This window comes from Ambystoma mexicanum, chromosome 8, assembly GCF_040938575.1.
Source record: "Ambystoma mexicanum isolate Mex_15411 chromosome 8, UKY_AmexF1_1, whole genome shotgun sequence".
Classification (NCBI taxonomy): Eukaryota; Metazoa; Chordata; class Amphibia; order Caudata; family Ambystomatidae; genus Ambystoma; species Ambystoma mexicanum.
This window is the reverse complement of record NC_090929.1, coordinates 617,563,687-617,589,288: the sequence shown is the minus strand read 5'-3', so window position 1 is coordinate 617,589,288 and position 25,602 is coordinate 617,563,687.

The window sequence follows — 25,602 nt, the reverse complement described above, 5'->3', positions numbered from 1 at the left end:
AAGCAGACAAGAACTGACACATGCTTTGTTTTACAATGTTGCAACCTGCAGGCACTCTCTAAGGCGAAGTGGTTATACTGATGGCAACAATGAGGACACAGTCTTATTCTTCATATTGAGAAGGTACATGGAGTGCTGAGAACAGAGCTGGGTCCCAGACCTGAGGAGACCCACCTCAGCCAATCGGGGAACTCAAATCCAGGGGTGGATCGCAAAGGCCAAGGGCCAATGATAATCCTCAGACCCTGGAACAAAGTAATGGATAGTTTTTGGGGAAGGCTCAGTCAAAGCCACCTGACATGGAAGGGCCAGTCAGCTAACCTCTATTGGTGCCGTCTATAGGCACTACCACCCAGCCACCCAATCGTGTAAGCTCTTGGGTTTTTGGGGAAGAGCCCCAATTTGTGATGATACATGCCAACAAAAGCTCCTGACAAGGGGCTCAGGAGTTGTGATTGTCGGAGAATTAATTCCTGTATGATCCCTATCTGTTATGGAAAATAAAGTACAGTTCTATCATTTAACATGGGAGGGTTTGTTGGGCCCTGGGTACTCTGCTGAACGTTGGTCATGTAGCATGAACATTGGTCCCCTGGTATACCTATGCACACTGTTGCATGGTACAAAGCTATCAAGTATCTGACATCACATGTTATACACCCACACCCTTCCCCATAAGAACTGTATTGGTTGGCTGGGCTAAGAACAATGCTGTAATGCAATGCACAACCAACACCTTTTGCAAAATGCATCTGATGGCATGCCACTTATCTCATCATAGATAACCCTGGCAGCCTGGAGGAACAGGAAGGCAGAAGCACAGCAGGCACCACTGGCACCACTACTTCAAACCCAGCACCATCCTCCAGCCACACCAAAAGGAATCAAGGCCAGAGTGCTGGCAGAGGGAAAGAATTCAGGAAATCTGCTAGAGCCACTATAGTGCCTAATGCCCTGACAGCAATAGCAGCTGCTCCTGCCAGCACTGGTGACAGCTGTGCCACCCCCACTTCCAGCAGCTGTGATGCCATGGCCAGCACCACCACCGCCATCACCACAACCACAGGCATATGTACCTCTGCGACAGCCACAGTGGTGACTACCGGCACAGCTGCATCTGTCTATGTGGCTCAGTCCACCAGTGTGCCAATGCTCAGCTCTGTAACAAGGGTGGCAGTGGACACCGAGGCAAACATTCCCCACACTCCTACCATTGCAATGGGTCTGCCCCATCAGCTTGACTCTCCACCACTTCCCTCCTTCTCCCCTCCACCCACATACACTGGACAGCCTCTGCACTGGCATCAGGATCAGGAGAGGGATTCCACTCCTGATGATTATGATGACACTGCAGGTGGTGGGCCACATGCATCTGGGGGGACATGCCCCATGAACCATCACCTCAAGTCCCCACAAAAATACTGGATGTGACATGGCAGAGACTGAGCCAAATTGAGCAGAGGCAGAAACGTATGGATGTAACAGTTCAGATCGAGAACTTTGCAGTTTGCCACTAACCTGAGAAGATTGCAATTCCTTGATGACAGGAAAATCCCCCTGTGAACGTCCCTCTGCCTTATTAGAACAGGAATCGGAGAGATGCAAAACCCCCAGGGAAACCCTCTGGGGTAGAAAACCCTGTGCCGGATTTGAGAGCGAAGGTTGTGGCAGCTCGTCTATCTTCGGACCCACGGACTGGAGATTACTGGACTGAAGTCTTCCAAAGGCTGAGATGATGCTACCTTCTGTCGAAATTAAGGAAAGGGTTAGTATGAATGCGAAGAGAAAAAGGAACAGAAAAAGAAGAGAGAAACGGGGTGGCACCTGGGATTCTGCATGCAAGTCTCCTATCAGTAGGCAGCAGAGGCGTATGAGGATCACAACTATTTTCGGACACATGGTAAGAGCTGTAGAAGCAGAGAAAGAATAAGTAAAAGAGGTTTCCTGAGTCCGATATGATGCCTGCTCTCTCCCTGATGAACTTACTGGGCTACATGTTTTACGGAAGCTGAGTGTTTCTGTATTGGCTGAGGCGTGATTAGCGGAACAAACATTTCACGGGATCCTTGTAGAGAGAGATGGGTAAGATCTGTTGCTCGGTCAAGGCTGCAAATAGATTCAAACTCTGTAAATATCCCTAACAAGTCCTTACGTCTCTTTGAGTTAAAGATGAAGGAAAGTGGAAGTTTGACTTCCGTGTTGGAGGCAAGGACCGGGGCGATGCAATGGACCCGTGGGGAGTCCGAGAAACAGGAGCAGACGTAACCGCGAAAGTCAGAGGATCTGTAACAAGAGCAAAAGGTATGCATAGGAGGAACACAAGGGATACAAAGGTTAGTTTCCCGAGGTATCAGAACTTACGGAGCATCTAGAACAAGAGTAGTGGTGCGCCGGTACACAGGAACCGCCGGAATACAATGCGTCACTGGATCACAGATAGGCAGAGTCCTTCCAAAGGCAGGAGCGGGCAGACTAGCTGTACAGGACCGGCGATTCCCGGCAGCCATGTTCGAATTCCATAATGCACCAGCATATCAAATACGGGCACAGCGCCACCATGACCAGCAGCCGTAATGAGATATAACAATGGAGGCCATTGCACAGCAGCCCCTGGGGCATGCTGAAGCCATGTAGGATGCCTTTCATGGGGCCTTGAGATGGGTGGCTGCCACTGAGGAGAGGCAGAGCAGGAGGGTTGCTGATCCCACAGTACCAGTGACAGTAATGGGCCAAAGGGTGCAGAAGTTGGCAGAGTCCATTTCCTCTGGCAGTGAGACCTTGCTGAGGGCTCTGACTCTGACACTCCAGCATATTCATGGGGTTGACACGGCCAGCTCCATCTCAGCAGTGACCACTAAGAGATAGCTATCCAGCACCCCATTGAGATGCTCCCGGAGGAGACAGCCCCTCTCAACAGCTGTGACACAGGGATGTGGCAAGAGCTAAAGGAAATAGGAGGGACCATGCCACAGGCATTGTTTCGGGGAAATGGGTTTTGGGTGGTCAACGGACAGTTGGGGTTGTAAGTGGTGGGTGGGCAAGGGCCGGTTCACTTACAATAAAATAGTTCACTTCAGCAAATTAGTACAGTAGTCATTGAGTGTACGTAATAGGATTATTGGAAGGGATGCCCTAGGACAGTGCATGCATAGGTGTAATACAAAAAAAATCTAAATAAGTTAATGACAGATGATGCGCCACTCCTCTGCATTCTCACATCCACCTTGAGGTGGCCTCTGATTACCTGTGTCATCAGAGCCAGATTCTGGGTGGCCAATGTATTCCTCAGGATGGAAAGGCACATTCCTCCGATTGCACAGCAATTCACAGACCATGACCATCTTCCCCACCTTCTCAGGACTGTACATGTGTGTCCCACCTGTCCAGCAGAGGCTTCACTTGAGCAGTCCAAATGTGCGCTCAGTGCACACCCTGGTCCGTGCATGCACCTCATTGTGGAGTCCCAGGCCTTCGGATAGGTATCATTAGCCATGGCAGCAGTGGATGGCCTGAATCACCTGCAATAGGTATGTGCCATGATTAGTGATGACAGTTTTTCTTGTATACACGGGCCTCATTGTACATTGCAGCATTGTCACAAATGGTTTATAGTGATATAATCGAAAACAAAAAGGTTGAAAGTCAAATGGTCGAAAAAAAAAGGTCGAAAAAAGTTTTTCTGAGGTTTTTTTTCTCGAAATGGGGGGAGGGGTTCCTCCAAACCCCCCCTTTTTTGTGTTTTATTTTACCCATTTTTTTTTATTCCCGGACCCCAAAATAAATATATAATTAAATAAAGAGGAATTCGACTTTTTTTTTTCAACATTTATTTTTCGACATTTTTGTCTTTCAACCTTTTATTTTCGAGATTTTGCACATGCATCAGGTACTTCATCAGGAATACAGAGAGCCTCCCTATGCATGACATTATGGGTGTGTGGACCTTACAATGTCTGATGTCGGAGGAGTGCTGTGGTTCCAGCTGCTTGGTGAATGCCGTTGCCTCCGTTGTTGCCTCCTTCTCACAGGTGCAACATCACACTTACTGTATAAAATTTTACTGGTCTACTGCTACTTTGGATTTGGATTTGGCATTGTGCAGGGCATAGTTGGGCAGTCTTGTTCATTGTATGCCTTTCTGTTTGTTACTGTGATGTGGTTATTGTCATGGATTGAGGGGGGTACATCAGTGCATCCTCTGTACCCTACAGTCAGGGCCACTCATGTCACTGTTCCTATGGGATGGAGTGATGTAGGCAAAGGGGCAGTTCACTCTGGAATGTAAAGCTTTGTGTCCCATTTCGGATTGCATTGTTGCACTTAAATGCATCTTGTTCTTGCATTTCTGTTTACATGTGTCACATGTGTATGCGAGTACTCCTGTGCGCCGCCCTCCTCCCCCTTAATTTTCACATTCTTTGCCCCACATTGTGCTTGGCAATTTCACAGTTGCTATTTATCCGATATCCGAAAATGATGGTCCCTGTGAGAGTCCATGAATGCTGGCAGGGTGCTATTCCTCATGACTATGGCATCATGGGTTGAACCTGGGAAGAGTGGTACTGCATTCTGTCGCAGTACATTTGCTAATGTGCCTGGGATGCTACCAATGTCACATTCATGCAGTCCACTGTTGCAATCACGTTGGGCAACTTGTCTTGGTGGCATGCACCTACTGTGGGCATAGCAATGTGATAAGGTGCATGTTGCATTAGTGCATCAAACACCTGTGCCAACACTACAATAAATGTGGCTGCGGCATGCCATGCAGCATCCCAAGGGTGTGGTGAAATGTGCCCGTAGCTAGGAAGTGCAGGACTGCGACAAGTTTCTACAGGTATTGGATTTCTTTCCTGATTCGGATCCCACACTGGAGGTCTTGCTGTATGAGTCCCAGCAGGTCAGCAATGTTGTCCCTATCCAGCCAGTAGAGTGTTGTTATCTGCTCATCTGTCATTGTCCAGGGTGTGGGTCTGATCCGGGAGATTGGTGGTCTCCTCATGGCATATCTCCTCTGCCCTTGTGGAGGCAGTCTCCCTGGTAGTTGCCTCAATGCATGCCTCTCCAGCTCAATATATAACATCAAGCTGTGGAACCCCTACTCCATGTCTGTTAGAGGCTGCATGTGTCTTGGAAGTGGGCTTAGTGGAAGGTGTGGGTCTTAAGTACTCCATGGGATTTAATTGGATGCATCTGTGGCGTATTTTCCACACCTGCATTCATTTACCTCAAATCTGAGGTGTGGGTAACTGAAATTCATTTTTGGAGGCATTACAGCCTGTTCTTGGCAGTAATTCGGCAGTATTTCACCTTGTAATTAGGCAGAATTACTGTTGCTTTTTTGGCAGTAATTCCACCAGCGGGATCACCATAATTCCTGAATTCTTCTAAAATTCGGATATCTCCTAGCATTTGATTTTGGAAAGCCCTGCAGGGGAGGCCATGGATGTTAGGTTTCTGCAGGACAGTGTGGGTTATTCATTCATTTTGAAAGGCTATTCTATCCATCTGAGCAGGGGTGTTGCTAGGTCTGGAAAAGACCCGGGGCTACGCTAATGTCACAATTGTCAGGAATGGGGGCTACATAGCCTTTTGGTTGTAACTCCTGAGATTCTATCCAGGGCTACAACCAAAAGACCAGGGGCTATAGCCCTCTTAGCCCCCCTCCCCTCAGTAACGCCTCTGGATCTGAGTCCCTCACTTGCTTGCAATACATGCACAACCCCTCCTGCCCAGTGTTTAGTAGACAGAAGGGATCCGAAGTAGGCATAATAGAAAGACTATCTTTATTTTAGGATCAATTTGTTTGGTTCTTGGCAAACTTGCTTAGTCCCAATAGTTAGGAAGGATCAGGCATATCTGCTTAACATATATTCAAATGGCATGGTTAGCATTGAGGTGCACCAGTAGAGCTGCCTGTTCCTTGGAAGATCAACATTGATCTATGTGATGAAGCTAGCACTAGAATAGCAGGGCCTGCCGTTACTCAGGATTGGGGTGCATTGACATAGCTACCCTGAGTCCGAGCATTGGAATAGCAGGCTGTTCCATTAGTAAATTGGATTGTCAGAAGTGTGGTTCAGACCAGGAGTGGACTGGAAACCAAAAGTGGCCCTGGACATGCTTTTCAAAGTGGCCCCATATTACAATATGGAAGCCATCCCAACACCTTTAAATTGGGCTTTGGGGATTCTCCTACAAGAATATTTGGAGGAAATGGGTGCAATAGTGAATTTTCAAGCACATTTCCCCCTACCTATGTATTCAAAAGAGTTGGACATGACAACAAAACAACAATTAACATTTGTTCAGAGTGACCAACACCAGAAGCTTTACTACAAAGGAATGCTCTGCAGGAGCATAGGGTAGAGTGTAAGAGGAGCAGAAAACCAGGGAACCCACACAAGAGAGGCCCATGGTGGAGAGGCCCACCAGCAAATCTCCTGAGATCCCTCTAAGCCACTCCACGGCGGGTTAGGACCCAGTGGGGAATAACATTGGCACTGCAGTTAAGGATGCAGGTGACTTGGCAGAGTTACACATGGCCAGTACTGCAATAGTAACTGGAAAAGATTGAGGCAATTTAAAACAACTGGTTCTGGCGCCTAGAAGTGGTATTGGGATGTGCTCTGGCCAGGAATGAGGTGCAGTGGCAGAGATAGTGGGTGTTACTGATAGAATATTGCAGACTGCAGGTGAGGGCTGGGGCTCATAAAGGTTTGTTGGGTCTAGATGCCGGAAAAGAAGGAAGTGATTTGCGTTAGGAGTGAGGTACCTCTCTGTACGCGCGTGTGTCCTGCTACTGTGATAACGGTGGGTATTGTAGGTTATAACCGATGTCCTGTGTGTGTATGTCCGAGACAGTAACTGCCGAATAAACCCCACCCCAAAACTATACACTACAAAGAAGGATCAAAAGCAGATCCATTAATTAATAAAGCCCTCCCTCTAACATAATTTCGAAATTTAAGCGATCATTGGCTACTCAAGAATGGCGCAACTCTTGAAATGCAAAATCTGGAGACCAAAGACATCCTATGTTTCCTGACATGTTGCTGGAGCCACCAATGCAGTTGAGGAATCGTTCAAAATTGTACAAGATCTCATCAGCGCCTGGTATGGCGCCCTTAATAGACTCTTGTGAAAACCTGGTTGAGATCTTCAAGAACAGGCACGGATGTGGTATAGCCGGTGCAAGGTGCAGAATGTCGGGGTTTGGGTCTATTTGACCTAATCACATTTGATTGAATTTATGTGGGGAGGGGAAGATGCCTGCAAACTCCCCCCACCACACACTTCTCCTCAACCTAAACTATACCATCCCCCACCCACATGTATATATTTAATTCAATTTGACCGAATAAAAGGTCAAAAGAATTGAATCAAATGTTTTAGGTCAATTATGCTAATATCGCGGGTCAGAGCTAAATGTGGTTTCCAGTATTGACTACAGTGTTGCAGCAGGGGCTAGAGGTGCATTGGCGGAGCTGTTTGTGACCCCCTCGGGCTGAGCATTAAGGTGCAGATGGGTGTCAATATAGCCATTGATTGGTAGAGCTCTGCATGGATGCCAGCGCTGGAATTGAGTGAGTGCTTCTGTATAGGATCAAGGTACGCTGGCAATGCTCTGTGTAGGGTGTGGTGCTGTCACGACAGAGGGCGCTGCATTGCAAGAATGAAATGGCTGGACAGATCCTGGTGGACTCAAACGACTGCATTGACGTTCATTGCCAGAGTTGTGTGGTGGCAGTGCAGGAACAGCAAGAGATTTTGCAGGGAAATGCTGAGAGGTGATTTGGCAGAGACCTGTCTGCCTCCAAATAAGGAAGTAGCAGGGGGTACTACAAGTGAGGAGTGGGGAGCATTAGCAGATCAATGTGCAGTCCTCGATATTAGATAAGGTGGAAGATGCCACAGGGCAGTACTGCTGGGCTCTAGCTGAACAGTGTGTCGGTCTCGGTACTGGGAATGCAAGAGTGCCACAGAATAGGATTGAGGTGCATTTACAGAGCTATGAGTGTGTCCCAGTATTCGAATAGTGGCATGAGCTTCAGGGCAGCATTGGTGTGCTCTGATGGAGGAGTGTGTGGGTCTCAGTGCTGGCATTGCATGAGTGCTGCAGAATAGGATTGAGGTGCATTTACAGAGCTATGAGTGTGTCCCAGTATTAGAATAGTGGCATGAGCTGCAGGGCAGCATTAGTGTGCTCTGATGGAGGAGTGTGTCGGTCTCAGTGCTGGGATTGCACGAGTGCCGCAGAATAGGTGCATTTACAGAGCTATGAGTGGGGCTCAGTATAAGAATAGTGGCATGATCTGCAGGGCAACATTGGTGTGCTCTGATGGAGGAGTGTGCTGGTCTCAGTGCTGGGATTGCAAGAGTGCTGCAGAATAGGATTGAGGTGCATTTACAGAGCTATGAGTTGGTCTCAGTATTAGAATAGTGCATGAGCTGCAGGGCAGCATTGGTGTGCTCTGATGAAGGAGTGTGTCGGTCTCAGTGCTAGGATTGCACTAGTGGCGCAGAATCGGATTGAGGTGCATTTGTGTGCTGGGTTGTCCCTTGGCGCCGACCCTGTTTTGCGCGTACCTGTGGGATTTCAAAGACACGGAGCCTCAAGTCAGATCCTTTCCGCTGAAACTGGGTGGGTCTAAGATTTCGCGTCTTTTATATGCGGACAATTAAATCATCTTAGACCAAACTCCAATAGGCCTCCAGACAATTTGAGCGGGTACATAAGAAAAAACAACATGGAAATCAATACATCAAAAACGCAGATTATTATATTCCAAAAATCATCCAAAGTAAAGGCCAATTTTACTTGGCTTCTGGAGGGAGCAAAAATTCAGACGGTGGAAGAATTTAAGTACCTGGGTGTCACTCTAAGTAACAACCCCACAGACAAGAACATGCAACAAAAACTGTGGGAGAAGATGAAACGCTTAATTGCCCAGGCAAAGAGAATCGAAAGAAAATTCTGTAAATTTTCTTTACAATCGATCATCCGAATTTTACAGAACAAAAGTCGTTCCTGCGATTCTATACGGAACAGAGGCCTTCTTAACTCTTCCGGACGATCTATGGCAGAAACTTGAAAGCCTCTTCTGGAGGAGCTTGTTGAATCTTCCATCATCAACCCCAATGGTCCTGATCAGAAAGGAGCTCTGCGTTTCATCATTAAGTGCCATCCAAGACAGAAACAGTCTAAGTCTCTTCAGAAAATTGATTATCCCTAAATGCCCAAAAATTGTCAACATCATTCATAATGAACTGTATAACCTGAATTCCAGTCTTTTGAAATCATGGGCACAGAAAGCCAAGGACATCCTGACTGATGTAGGATCCACGGAACTTGAAGTCATAAACAATCAAACAAAAGTGACTACGAAACTGGAAATGTGGGACTGGATAAGAACTCAAGAGTCTGCTTTAGCGTATAAATCAGTTTCGCACCTTCTATTGGTTAGCAGGAAACTGAACGATACAAGATCTTATTCGAGGACATTTCCAAACCGCCAGTCCCGGCAGACGTTTATGAGAGATCGTTTGAACATCATTGCTACAAACGAAGTAAGAGCCATCAGAGGGATTTCAACCTCTCACTTATGTCAGTTCTGTGGTTCTGCGACAAGAGGTAACAAAAGGAAACCATCAGACATCTCCTTTTGGACTGTAAAGGTTTGGAGAAAGAGAGATTGACTCCTATGATACATCTGTTCAAGGATATGTCTCATTATGACGAGGTGTTCTGGTGGAACCGCTTGATGGAGGGAGAGAGAACGCACAAGTCTATCGCGGCGAATCAATTCCTGCAGAACACTGATCTCATGAAAGTCTAGAAACAGACCATTTCATTATGTTTTTCATTCCTATTCTTTCTTTTCTTTCTCTCTCCCTCCTTAGGAACCTTTAGGATCTCACACCTTTCTCTTGTTTTTCCATGAAGGATGTAAGAATTATTTTTGTAAAAAAATGTGAAAACATTTTAAATGAAAATATAAAAAACAAAAACAAATTGTGTGCTCTGATGGAGGAGTTTGTCGGTCTCAGTGCTAGGATTGCAAGAGTGCCACAGAATAGGATTGAGGTGCATTTACAGAGCAATGAGTGGGTCTCAGTATTAGAATAGTGGCATGAGCTGCAGGGCAGCATTGGTGTGCTCTGATGGAGGAGTGTGTCGGTCTCAGTGCTGGGATTGCACTAGTGGCGCAGAATCGGATTTAGGTGCATTTACAGAGCTATGAGTGGGTCTTGGTATTCGAATAGTGGCATGAGCTGCAGGGCAGCATTGGTGTTGTCTGATGGAGGAGTGTGTGAGTCTCAGTGCTGGCATTGCATGAGTGCTGCAGAATAGGATTGAGGTGCATTTACAGAGCTATGAGTGGGTCTTGGTATTCGAATAGTGGCATGAGCTGCAGGGCAGCATTGGTGTGCTCTGATGGAGGAGTGTGTGGGTCTCAGTGCTGGCATTGCACGCGTGCCGCAGAATATGATTGAGGTGCATTTACAGAGCTATGAGTGTGTCCCAGTATTAGAATAGTGGCATGAGCTGCAGGGCAGCATTAGTGTGCTCTGATGGAGGAGTGTGTCGGTCTCAGTGCTGGGATTGCACGAGTGCCGCAGAATAGGTGCATTTACAGAGCTATGAGTGGGGCTCAGTATTAGAATAGTGGCATGATCTGCAGGGCAACATTGGTGTGCTCTGATGGAGGAGTGTGCTGGTCTCAGTGCTGGGATTGCAAGAGTGCTGCAGAATAGGATTGAGGTGCATTTACAGAGCTATGAGTGGGTCTCAGTATTAGAATAGTGCATGAGCTGCAGGGCAGCATTGGTGTGCTCTGATGAAGGAGTGTGTCGGTTTCAGTGCTAGGATTGCACTAGTGGCGCAGAATCGGATTGAGGTGCATTTACAGAGCTATGAGTGGGTCCCAGTATTAGAATAGTGGCATGAGCTGCTGGGCAGCATTGGTGTGCTCTGATGGAGGAGTGTGTCGGTCTCAGTGCTGGGATTGCACTAGTGGCGCAGTATCGGATTGAGGTGCATCTACAGAGCTATGAGTGGGTCTGAGTATTAGAATAGTGGCATGAGCTGCAGGGCAGCACTGGTGTGCTCTGATGGAGGAGTGTGCTGGTCTCCCTTGCCTGCAATAGCAGGGTTGCTGCTCGGGGGTGCTGCAGTGTAGGATTTCGATGCAATGGCTGGACTGGTTTCAGCCTGAGTGGCAGAAAGCAGGGTGTGCTGCAGGGCCAGATTAAGACACAGCAGCAGAACGGTTTTTAAGTCACAACACCCAGAACAGCAAGAGGCGCTGCTGTATGACAGTCGTGAGGAACACCCTCCCACCCCCCTGACTTTGCGCGTATGCGCGGACAAACAAAATCCTTCCCATTAGAGAAGGTGCAACAGGCATTTTGTTTGTTATTGTTACAAACCATTATTACATGTTGAAAACACACAGGATTTCATATTTTATAGTCTCACATATTCTCATAGATTTATAAAAATACGCAATACAAGCTTACAAGGTGGTAAAGCAAACAATTCAGTAACACAGAACGAACTATAGCATTGTTAGAGAGGAAGTTACTTGCCTTTGAATACGTCCATAAATGATACACTCACAAAGAGCAAGCTGTTGTCTGCTAAACCTTGCTAGCATGAATGACAGGGGCTCGACACAATTAAGAAAGCAAGGAAGGTGCTGGGGGCAGCAGTTTCCAGCTAGGGGGGCAGGTAGAAAGTTTTCTGGAGTGTTGATCCAACACAAATGTGAATGCATATGTGGGAGATGATCACTCCTACAGTAGAGGCTACATGTGCTGGAGAAGCACACATCGTACGTGGGCCTTTTCACTGGCTTCACCGATCAATCAGAGGGTGCATATGTCTTCCTCTGCACAAAACAGGACTTCTGCCTCAAGGGAATCTGTTGCATGTAGGCTTGCCACTTTTTCTCATATGAAATACTGGCAACGGGACGTTTGTGTTTTCCCAAAATTGGCGCGCATGACTCAACAGAGAATGAACTTGAAATGACCCACCTGGTCTTGGGGGTACTTCCCCTGAGAATATTTTTATAATTATAGGTGAAAAGGGTAAATTTTTACAGCCCAGATTTAAGGAAAAATTAGATAAGCCTCTGTAGGATTTACAAGCACTTCTTTATGGCAATACAAAGATAAGAGAATGAGTGAGTGCAGCAGTGAGCCAGCACTTGCAGGGCTGGATTGGGGGGTAAGGTTCATCGTCTGGGAATTTTATTTGAAAAGAAGGACAATTGACACATGTTAATGCACTTTTTCAAAGTATATTTGTTAAGAAGACTATGGTTTGGGGACAGACCTAAAGAGATACTTATGAATGAGTGCCATAAGATAGAGTTTCAGAAGCAGTATTACCACCTCGACAGTACTGTGCCAGGAGAAATAATGGGCTTCATAAATCTTGCCCCATGGGATGTTATTTCTTCCAGAATCACTGTGGCACACAATAAGTCCCGGAGTCGTGGCAGAGTCGAGTGCAGTCTCTGCAGTCCCTGTCAGGACTGGCAGGGACATGGCTGCTGAACAAGACCAGCACCAACAACATTTCCAAGCAGAAACACCAAATGAGGGCGCTGAGGACGAGAAAAGGCGTCTACGGAGCTCACGCCTAACACAACTGCCATCTTGCTTCTCGATACCCATAAAGCACCCTATCCAACTAAGACCACAAGGTCTCCTAGCTACAACCTCTACCCTGCCAGGAATCAGTTCAAGCAATATGGCAAGCGCACTCTTTCGCCCCACGAAACTGGCGCCGAACCAACAGAAAAACTCAAAAAACGGGGTTCATCTGTCGGCAGAAAATCCTCCCATTCAACATGAAACCACAAACACATGGGAGGACGCCTAATTGGACCATGCTCACTTCCCTGGAGCCTCACAAAAGGAAATTCCAACAGGACCCAAGGAAAATGAAGCAGGGGCCGACCCAAACACCCGGCCCGGTCTCTGTGTTGGAGGCAACCCAGCGCAGCCAGTCGGAGGACTGACTGCGAGGGATCTGCCCCAACCAGAGAGAGGCCGTGAGTGTGAAGCGGCCGAAGCTCCGCTATCATCTACGGCAGACAAAACAAACTTTCAGGCCTCCTTGGATATTGGACTCACCTCGGAAGATGAAACCATCCGACAGAATCCTTGCAACCCGGGGAGCCCCCTGGCCGCAAGGACGACAGCCCAAACCCCGCCGCAGGAGTCTTCTCCGTGCCCGGGAGCCCCAAAGGCTTCGGCGGGTCTCGCAGTGCCTTTCGCGATTCGGGCGCAGATCCATGCCGGATGGAGCGACGGCAGAGCAGACTTCCCCGAGCCGCGCCCGCAGGACCTGGAGTCGAGTAGCTCTCACTCGGGCGCTGAGCAAAGCCGCTCACAGGACTCTCGAGCTCCCCCTGTGGCCAGTTCCACACACCAGGCTGACGCCCTCCAAGAGAGGAGAAAACCTGGGTGATCCTCCCAGGCCTGCCACCACAATAGAGGAGTGGGAAAACATCTATAATCCCCAGCCGCTGGCTCAGAAAAATAAAAAGGGAGGAAACCCTAAATCTGACCACTGCAAAGCAATGAATCAAGCCTCCAATGGACAAATAAACTCCACCAAAATAGCAACAAAAAAAACCTGCAACAAGAATGGCAAAAGACCTGGGCAATATAAAAAGGGGCCCCAAATGCCAACATTTTGGTGTAAGGCGCTTTATAAATCAATAAATACAAATACAAATACAAACAAATGGAACAACCGCAAAAACTACTCTCTGCAATTCCCTAAAAGAACTATTTGCGAGACAAGGCAAAAGAAAGCACGAGGTGCTCTCTGAACTCACGGATGATGAAATCCTGGAAGCTCTAACAGAACTACAGCCAGCCATAAAAACACAAAAAACACTATGCACCTCCAGCGACAGCAGCGCGCCCCCCATCAGCAAAATGGCACCAGATTCTGCGCCACAATAAAAGCCACCTGTAAATTCTTCTGTAGAGCAAACCCCAAGCAATCCTGGTGCCTCTGATGCTGTTGCCACACAGGATAAATCTCCAAAACCGCCATCTATAAACTTTACACTTCTATCCCCCATAGGCGAGAGGCCAGACTCCCTTCACGTTCCCCCTTCCCCTGTTGCAGGACACCAATAGGATGACTAGGCACCTGAAGATATTCTTCCCAGTGACCTGTCTTCATCCACTCCAGGCAAGCCCGAAGAATCTCAAAAGACTAAAGTCTCACAGAATCATCACCCCAAAATAACTGCTGACGCAGACTGGATGATCCCAGAAATTCAAAGACCATCAAGAAGATCTTCTCTTCCACATTCCCACAGGACACCCGGCTTGCCTCGAACCTTCTGGATGACAGGCCCTCACATGACTTACTATTTGGGACACCAACCAGAAACAAAACCCATGCCACCATGATACCTAAAGAAACTCCAACAAAAAAACGGACATGATGACAATAATGTCGGCAATCACGATCGCACTGGCGCCGTTTGGAAAACTATACGAGTCTCTCAACGAGACGCTAAAAGACCATACAACACTCATCGCCCTGATTCACACCAAAATGATCTTCATTACTGCTAAAGAAAATAGCCCGAAAATCTGCCACATCTGTCCAATTCTACAATGCGGAACACAAGCCTCTGCAAACAACAAATCTGAAACACCTAAAATGCAAGACACATGCGCCCAAACCCAAACCGACCCGGCGCCAGGGACAACGCCATTTGTTTTTTCAGGCACTTAACGAGACACCTCTACTGAAAAAAATAAAACTGATCACCCAAGCAAAAAAGGCCGCACACGCAACGCATAGCCGAGTAATGAGACCTGCATCATTATCGACCCACCTAAACACCCCAAGTCCTCTCCTAAAAACAAACTACCTTGTATTTAATCAGCAGAAATTGACAACTTCGCACCCCCAAAAAACCCTCTTGCTCCAAACCCAAAAATCACCAAGGACAATCGACAAATTCATGGCCGACAAAAGTGCAATGGACATTATCCTTCACCTCTCCCCTGAGGCAGGGCCTAACAAGACAACGCGAACATGCGAACCAATCTCTGAGAGCACCTTTGAAAAAAGAATGCCCAAAAAACGCAGACGAAATAGCTCGACAACTCTTTCCGCGAAACCACCCACCGAAGCCCGACTTTCAAAAGACCTTTTCCAATCAAAACAACCAGACCTCAAAAACCACAGATATAGAAGAGCAAATGAAAGACCTGGGGCCTCATTACACGGAACGCGGTAAGGGTTAACGGTCACCGGTAATGGTACCGGTGACCGGTAACCCTTACCGCCTTACTACGAGGTCCCTTTGCGGGTTGGTACTTTAACGCCTGCTTTTTAGCAGGCGTTAAAAACCAACCCGCAAAGGGACCAGGGTGCTAATTACGGTACCGCAATTTGCAGTACCGTAATTAGCACCTTCCCCATTCCCATTATGCCCTATGGGGCAAAAATGGGAATGGGGAAGGGCAGTGGGGGAAGGGGAAATTACCGCCCCGCCAACCTTGGAATAGGGCGGTAATTCCCCTTTCCTCCAAGGCGGTGCCGGTATTTTACCGGCATGGACCAAGGTGCTATTAGCCTACCGTGTAATGAGGCCCCTGGTCCACAAGGGCCTGCTGCAATGAAGAGACACGAAGATCACACAAGCTCAGACCGCAAAGAAGTAGAGAGGTCAAACCAAAGTTCGATCTGCTAGAGAACACCCCAAAATAGTATGATATGGCATTTGTACAAAGTACAAAGAAGAACCATCTTCAAACTTGAACAAACAGAAAAAACAACAGAACCGATAACTCTGAACAGAGGAACTATCATGAAGATTCTGAGAAGCACAAAAGACCTCAAACGGCTAAGTCCTGACGATATCATTCTTGTTGAACCGTACCACAAAGCCAGGATAGCAAAGGCTTACATACATATAAAAGACTCCTCAAGACCAACTCTGTCCAGAGAAGATTCAGAACTTCTACTTAAAAAGGGGCTTCACTTAACTGAATATCAAGACAACAGGCCTTTTTCTGCCAAAGACACAGAAAACAAATCGTCAGGTAGCCGAAGGACGTACTACAGGACGAAAACAGCACGCTACCATCGCCAAGAAACGAACAACGGCACTCCCCATAACGAAGATCCATGATTTATCAAGAGCAGAACAAATAAGAACCACCAAACCCATGGACAACAAAGGTTCCACGCAAGAAAAGACACCCACCCCAATAAAGAAACTGGGAACAAATAACTACACCAATTCTAACACAAAAACAACAAGACCCACAATCTCCCTTCGCTCCAATAAAACATCTTTGGGCATGACTACCAAAACCCTCAGACTCTGGGGCCAGCAAATAGCAACCAGCGGTGAGGCAAAAAAAGACAAGAAACCCCAAGGTCCGAAAAAGGAAAGAATCACACATCGGCCTCACTAAAACTAGGATCATGGAACACAAGGGGTTTCAAACACTTAACGACACCGGGAGACACCAATCTGGGAACATACAACATTCTAGCACTTCAGGAGACCTGGATGACAGACGCACCAGTAATTGACGGATATGCAATGGAAATTGCGCCTGCTAAAAGAGCCTTGATAGGCCGCCCATCAGCCGTACTCCTGATTGCAGTCCGAACAGGTTGTGGCCTGGAAATTGTAAAAAAGTGCTCTTTCCCCCTTAGCCACCTCTCGATACAGGTGGAGTGAACTAGGACCTACCCAACGAGCAAGAAGACCCAGAAATCCACAATGGCTATAATAACCGTTTAATGGAATCCCAAAGCAACCACAGACGAGAGATTCCTACGGACATTGGAATCCAAAATAGATGACATTCAAGCCAACACAGAAATCACGCTGATCGTCATATGCGGAGACCTAAATGCATCCTGCCCAAACCCAATAGAACCTCTCACCACAATTAACGGAAAACGGCGAGGCGACTCAAGAGGACAAAAATGGGTGAAACTGATGGACTCCAGACTCATCCACGACGCAGACCAAGTCTCCTCCAAGCCATCCCAAATACCAACATGGGAACGAGGAACCCAAAACGGAACCATAGATTACATCTTTGCTTCAGAGGCTATGCTCAATCTACTAACATCCTTCAACGTTACACACGCCAAGGCAAGCAATCATAAAATCATGGAAATCTCATGGTGGCCGCATAGACCTCCAAATCCAACAATGAATGAAACAGTGGAAGCTACCAACCAAGGAAACCGTTTGCGGCTAACAAAGGAAAGAATTCTGGAATTTTCCGGGAACTACAAAGAAAAACTGAGCTCCTCAAAAAACACTAAAAGTTCCCCCTCAATCGACTATCAACCACTACTGATTTCATACCAAGCGGGGGCACCAAAAAAAGCAGGAACAGCACTACAAGGCATGCATTATTACGATAAACTTTTGGTCGAGAAACGTCGCGCCCTCAGGAAAGACAAAGGACAAGCAAACAAATCAAATTCGCCAACAATCAAGAAACACTATCAAGAGGAGGCAAAGAGATACACTGGTTGGCTCAAATTCTATTGAGCGACTCTATACCAACAAGATTCGGAGATGATGCTAAGAAGGCTCAATGGCAAAATCTCTTGAGAATTCTGAGACCTCATAAAAGAGACAGGAAAAACTACAAGTCCCTCAACAACCAATGCCGTGAGTGAGGAAAGGTGGACAAAACACTTCAACAGCCTGTTCCAGAAGCCATCCAACGAACCACAGTTAAGCCACCCATGAGGCACAACATCGTGGGAAGACTTCTCCAATAAAGCGGATATAACAAGAGCAATTCAGAAGCTAAAACCATAGACAGCTCCAGGCCCAGACGGGATAACGAACATTGACCTGAAAAATCATCAAGGCTCATGGGCATCATTCATCAGCATCATGTTCAAAGAGATCAGCCTCTCAAAGACAATTCCCAGCTCTTCGTCCTCAGCAACAGTCGTAGCCATCTTCAAAAAGGGCGACAGATCCGACCCGTCAAATTACCGCCCCATAGCCCTGTTAGACACAATAGGAAAAATCTACGGTTCATGTCTTCTAGAAAGTTTCCAACGCTGGGCTAAACATTCTGCGTGCAACAACCCTTTCCAAGCGGGCTTTACCAAGAACGTGGGGACCTCAACAAACATCATGCTACTATGCATAATAAAAAGCATCTCAAGAGCTCAAAGAAAAAAGGTATACCTGGCCTTTGTCGACTTAACCCACGCTTTCGACAAAATTGATCGGGCCCTCCTCTGGTCAAAGCTGGTCGCATGGAAATGCCCCACCCAGATTTTGGACCCCATTACCGCTCTACACTCAAAAACAACGATAAGAGTAAAGCTCAACCAAAAAGGCACTGTCTCCGAAGAAATCCCGACAAATAGAGGAGTGAAGCAGGGCTGCCCCATGGCACCCGCGCTCTTTACAGCTTTTCTTGGCGACTACAAAGAGACCTGCGAAGCCCTAAGAACATTTCCACCAAATATAGGGGGGGACCGGAGTCCCCAGGCTCCTATACGCAGATGACATCATTTTGATCGACCAGACGCCGATAGGTCTCCAACGCCAACTCGACAACCTGGCGACCTACATAACGAAAAACAACCTGGAGATAAATAAAGAAAAAAAAAAAATCTTGGTGCTTGAAACATCTACAAAAACAAACAGAAAACCCAATCAATGGACGATTGAATCCACCAAAATCGAACAAGTAAAAGAATTCAAGTATCTAGGGGTCATGATCGACAGTTCTGGCAACGCGTCAAGTATGCAGACTAACCTCTGGGAAAAAACTCGGAAACTTACTTCCCAGGCGAAGGCAATGGACAGGAAATTCGGCCGCTTCTCTCTCATGCCAGTGATAAAGTACTACAAAGGGAAAGTAATTCCATCCCTGACTTATGGAGGAGAAGGGTAGGCAGTGAAAAAGTTGAAAACATTATGTCGAAAGACATAATGTCGAAATAAAAGGGCGAAAAAGAAAATTCAAATGTTTTATTTTTTTATTTACATGTTTGTTTTGGGTTCCGCGAGTAAAAAAAAGGGGTAAAACAAAAAAACATTTTTTAAAAAGGGAGGTTGGGGGGGAAGATTTCGAACAAAAAGCAATTAAAAATAGTCATTCGAATGTTTATTTTTCTATTTTTTTCATCATTATGACTTTCGACAAATGTCATTCGAATTTTTCACTATAAACCGAGGAGAAGGTATGGAGACAATCCCCTCAGCTATCTGGGCCCAAATCGAAGCCCACTTTTGGTGTGAAGTGCTACAACTGCCAAAGTCAACATAACTACCAGCTATCAGAAGGGAACTGGGCCTACTATCGCTAAAAGCATCAGTCGATTGGAACGAAATGGCTCTATACAGGAAAGTGATCATGCCAGACACAGCTCCAATACAAATTGATAAAACAAGAAATAGTCGCCGCAAAGTGCTATCAACCTGGGCACAGAAGAAGAAAATCGAACTGGAGCAAACTGGGTGCAACGAGGAGGACCTCATCCAAAATCCAATGCGAGTCAAGAAAAAGCTAAGTGAACTGGACTGGATAGAAATGCAAGACAAGGCCACCTCAAACCAACTTCTGGCCCACCTCCCAATTCAATTAAAAAAACTCAAGGAAATCGATCAAGTGTTTACATGTTTTTCTGACAAACGCAGGAGACAAACTTTCCTAAGGGCCAGGCTAAAGCTTCTGAACACTAACGAAATCAGAGCTCTCAGAGACCTATACACATCCAACAGCTGCCGCCTATGTAAGAATGCCTCCGAAATCGAATCAGTAAGACACCTCATGATGACGTGCCCGGAAACAGCCCCCCAAAGAAAAGCACACCTGATGCCCCTCCTTGAACCTTTCGCACTGAGAGAGGAAGACTCCTGGTGGCCCCGTCTGCTAAGCAGAAGAAAAACCCGATGGACGATAGCAGCTGTAAAAATCCTGAAAGCGGCCCTGGCAGATTGTTTGAAACAAGAAAACCCCACACCATAAAGAAACAAACAACAAGAAGCAAGGACAATAAAGAACACATTTTGTAAAATCAATACATTTTGATAACACACATTAAAAAAAAAAAAGTCCCAATAAGCAGTGCCAATACATGGCTGTAGCCAAAAAGAAGGGGCCTTTGTATATCAGAAGGGTCTGAATCAGATGATTGTATGAAAGGCAGTTTGTAGACAGCACAGTGCCCAAGGTGACACACTAGGATGTTCCCACCACCCCTATACCTATTGATCATGGGCAAACAAATGCAATACTGCAGCCCAAATAAGGCCGAGCTTGCCCCTTGACTCACAAGAGTGCGCATAGGGGCTGAGAGGCCTTTCCTCAGCAGCCTGGAAGAGGTATGTGTGTGTGCATGTTTGGGAGGGGCAGGGTTCCAATATTTGTAGCCGGGGTCAGTGGGGTGTTCAAACTCTTGTCTGGGATGGCCCAAACGGGGCACTGACATATGCAGGGGTGGCATGAAGTACAAGCGCACACACACACACACACCTACACACACAGACACACATCTAAATAACAGTAACTTACTATTTGTCTCCACTAACCATATCAACTTTAATTACTAACATTAGTTTCGTACATTCCTGCGTTTAAAGTTTAAAGATCAGAGTTTAGGATAATGGGGTGTCACCTGGGGTGGCAAATCTGATTCCAGGGATAGCACCTGCCACCCCAGGCCACTCCTTGCACACGCCCATGGCAGGGGTGGGGCGCAAAAATAGGACTGGGGTTTTCTGCCGAAAAGAACATCCTGTTAGTGCTGATAAAAGGGTGGGGGCGGGTGGCGGCAGGTGGGGGAGAGGCTTCAAGGTGGTCCCTGGGGTAAAACCCCCAATGGCATTTCTTGCCTTTTAAATGCATCCCTAAATTGGCCTAAAAACGAAGGCTTTTTTGGCTGTGGCCTTCAAGGGCAGATTTTAGACATACAACCGCAAGCCATGGATTGAAATCCTGCCTCAATATTATACAATAATTGCAGTTTTATTAACTTCTAACAAAAGTACTTCAAAGTAGTATGCAGACAATAATATTGCAAACATTAATTCCTTTTATTGTCATTATTCTCATGCATTCTTTCATGGTCTAAATAAAGCATACTCTCCCGGATTTTGCTGCAGAATCATCTATTTTTTTATTGCTTTGCTCTTGATTGGAAATATAACATGAGCCAACAGTCCCTCTTCGGTTATCAAACACCCTGAACATGTTTTCATCAGTCTTAATTTAATGAAACTCCTCTCACAATCAACAACTGCTACTATAACCAAAATCATCGGGTCACCAACACATTTCGAAACTACCAATGTGTCACTGTTATAATTACAATTGTTTTTTATAATGCTGAATATCGAAGAGGTTCCTAAGCATGGACCCGGAATTCGAACCTGTGTTGCTCTGCATCATCTTGCTTCTAAGACGAGGACGTTGCCACTGAGCTATACTAACTACCCTGCTGGGGAAATGTTTCAACAAGGGTATGTTCTCTATCCAGCAGTCATGAGTGTTGGCGTCACAGTGGTAAACAGTGTTTTAGAAAACCATGATTGCGGGCTGAAGTGTATATGGTTTGTGGAAATTCCCACAGATGATTGTGTCATAAACAGTTTATTCATCCAAGGGCCAACTAGGAACATATAATTAGGGGCGCGCGTATACATTTTAAAGGAAGCCAAATTGTTAAATAAAACCGAACTAATTCTAAACCTAATTGAGAATGGTTCAGTAAAATGAATGTACACAAGACTTCCAATCCTGTTCTATATATGTTATCTTGCATGTGTATAGCACCTGCTGCCATAGTGTATGGCATTAAAGAGCTTTGCTTGTCTGAGAGGCAAAGTAAGAGAATCTTAGAACATTCAGGGCCCGATTCTCAACTGGTGTTAAGTACCGAAAAGTTTGTTAAAAGCATTTGAACACCTTTTCGGTACTTAAGACCTATCCTGAAGGTGGCGCATTCTTCCATAGTTGGTAGGAATGCGCCACTTTTGGAATGCATGTGGCGTTTGCTAGGATGGGTTGGAAACCAACCTAGCAACAGCCACATTTGTAACCTGCCTCTTTAGGCTGGTATTCTTGTGGCACTCCTCCAGTTTTCACACATATACAGTACCATTTTGTTGCTGTTATTCTGGAGGAGTGCCACAAAAAGCCTTGTTGCAGTGCAAGGTGTATATGGACACTTTCATACACACCAAAGTAAGAAGCTTCAACGCTGTATCCTGCAACGTTGTTGCTGCTTACTTTGGTGTATATGAAATACACCCATGTTCTCGGCAGCAGTTTTCTCAAATAACAAATATGTCATTATTTTAAAATGTTGCAGAGATTTCAGGATTGCGCTCGTTAAGCCAAAAACCGTTGCAATGCTGAAGGTGCACTGACGTGCACTACGAGGACGCCCAGGCCCACTTGAGAATAGTGGTGGAGCCTGGGCATCCTGATTTGGTGCAGTGAATCATGCTCTTTAGCACGTTCACTGCGCCAAGTTAAGAATTGGGCCCTCAGTGGTGGTATGGATAAGCAAAGTCGGATAGACAGTTGCGGACAGGGCGAGAGATAGATAGAGTGCTTAGGAAGGCAAGAGAAGGAAAAGGTGGAGGAGCTATGTGTATAATTGGACCAAATGTATTGTGGGACTCAACTGTATTCTATAGGGTGCAGTGCCAAGAGGAGAGAGGGCTGGAGAGGAGGAGATCACTGCGCCAGGGAGGGAAGGGGGGATTTACTCACAGCATGGTGAGCCTGGGCATGTTGAAGCCATGCCAAAGAAAAGATAGATGGCAAAGCCCTTAAACTTACTTTCCTAGTCCCCTAACAACATATAGGAGGGTTTATATGTCAGAAATCCGAATTTGCCAAGATTGCAAAACCTCCCTAAAAAGTGAGCAAAAACCCCTCAGATGTTTGGTTTCCTCATTTATGCCATGGTTATCAAACCCGTAGACTTTTGTGAATTGTGCTTAAGGACACAAAGCCTGTCTATGGCTAGACTATTCATTCAGAAGTAACTAACCTCTCGAATCCTCCCTGCTCCTGTGGTGGGGGCGGGAATCAGACGCGGCAGCCCCCTGAGGCAGTTGGGTGTTCCTCACCCTGGTGGTGGAAATTATGTTAAAAAGGAAGACCACCTTGTCTCTTGGGTGGCAAACCAGACCCTTGCCAAGAATAAACGGCATGAGATGCTCTTCATTTCCGAGTATGCCAAGTAATTCTAAGAGAGACAGGCACTGTCTTTCCGAACCCTTTGAACATGTGATGCCAATTGAGCAGAATAGCATCTTGAATCGCTGGTTTTAAGTCTTGTGGCCAAGAGTTCTCTGCCTGGAACGTTTGAACAAAGAGGAGCCCTGACTGCTATTAATAGTGCCCGAGTCCACAATGACGACTCCTTAAAAGGCTCAATCTCCTCACTCAATATGGCAGCTACTAACATTGAAGCCAAAGCAATAGACCAGACACGTGCTAAAGGTGCCAGGAGTGTAACTAACCAGATCATTAGTAGTATGCCGGCTGTGTAACGACACAACTGACACCACCCTCAGCGGTTCCTCAATCTGCAACTACACATTTCCTTGACCTACCCCCTCAAGCCTCTACCCTGGTGGCAGTTTTGACTAGGGTACTCCCTTGACATCAGTTAAAAATGAATCATTGATGTCTTTATTTAAAAAGAAAATCTGTGCACTGGCTTAACTGTACATTTCAAGGGCAATTCTTTTGTCATGATAATTTTAAGATGGGTAGGGTGATGGCGTGTGTCGGCCATGGCCCCAAAACCTCTCAGGGCAATTACACAGTGCTTTTCTGTACACACTGGTGCTGCGTCTCTCGCTTTTAGTTTCTCTCAAATTCACTGACTTCAGTAGCCTGTGATATACTGATGTGCCCTATGCTTTCATGTAGTTCACCTAGGTTAGTGACAAAATCTGCATCCCACAATATCAAGTCGAATCAACCAAGTACCACGACCTAACTGGACAATAGCGTAGCGGGACACATAAGCAGGCATGGCAGCACCCTTTAATCAGCTTTTAAGATCCCTTGCTTGACCTCTTACCGGTCTCTTGTGCCTTGCTCTTCCACGGTGGGAAGGTGGGTAGGAGCAGGAAGCAGGGTAGCGGAAAAACAGGGTTCAAAGGAAGATTCCCAGTCCCCTAACTAAAAACAAATACTCAAGTAAGGGGCTGCAGCAGATATATGTAAACAGGAGATGACTCATATACAATGTCCACGTTATCACTGGCGTAGGGGCCTCTTTAGTTACTCTTTCACTTTAAATAGTCTCCGAATTCCATTGCAGTGTTTATTTCCGTTTTATTATTTGAAAAAAGGTGATTAAACACACACAAGTCTGAAATCAAGAAATCCAATAAAAAACCACAATGGAAACCGAGTCTCCAACTCCGACAATCCATGCAGGGAACTCCACAACATCCTAAGGGACATCAACTCCCCTAGTTCCCAAAACCCCCCACCCCCAACACACAAGCTCTCTGCGAGGACATTTCCAACCACTTTCAAAACATTGCGCTTGAAAGACATAGCACCATCACTGCAAAACTAGCTCTGACCACAACATACTTCCCTCTCTCAAGCCCAATATTATCCTCACCCTCCTACCAACCTTATCTTCATTCAGACCTATTTCCCAAGATGATTTCTACAATGTACTAGCACATAGCTGACCCCGGGGCTCACAGAAGTGCCCACCCACACTTCTAAAAAAGTTCCTTACCACCACCTTTGCAGGCAGCGTAGCATGCTCCAGCATCAATAACTCCCCCTCATCTTGCTCCTCCCCAGAGGCCTTCAAAACCTCTCATGTCAAATCTCTACTAAAAACAAAAAAAAAACAGCCTTGACCCACTCTCGCCATCAAGCAACTACCCAATCTCCAACACCCGCTTTATTGCTAAACTAATTGACCGCTTTGGATACAAGCAACTTGGCCTCTTCACAGAAGCCAATTAACTCCTCGACCCATCCCAATCGTGGTTACGACCTCTCTGTGGAACTGAATCCTCACTAGTCTCTATCTGGGATGACCTAAAAAGAACTATCAATTCAGAAGGATGAGGTGCACTCATCCTCCACGATCTATCTGCAGGGTTGGACATAGACCACACAATACTCAGGAACAGGCTCCTCACCCTAGGCATCAAAGATTCTGCCCTCAATTGGATCTCCTCATTCATTTCTAATCACTCACAAATCATTCTCTTTACACCATTCTCCACTGCTCCGCGCCCCATCACAAAAGAGGTCCCACAAAGAGCCTCCCTTTCACTCCTCCTCTTCAACATCTACCTAAGCTCACTACCAGCTCTCATCTGCTTCCACAAACTTGGCTACTATAATTACGCAGAAGACACCTAGACCATTATCAGAATGTCCAAGACTCCAGCCTCCCCACTTCTTGATCTTGCCTCTCAGCTATCGACCTATGGATGACGACCAACCTCCTTATCCTCAACCCGGGCAAATGATAAATCCTAATATGCAGTAAAACTGCTCTCGTTTCCCCAACCTATATCATGGTCACAAGCCCTG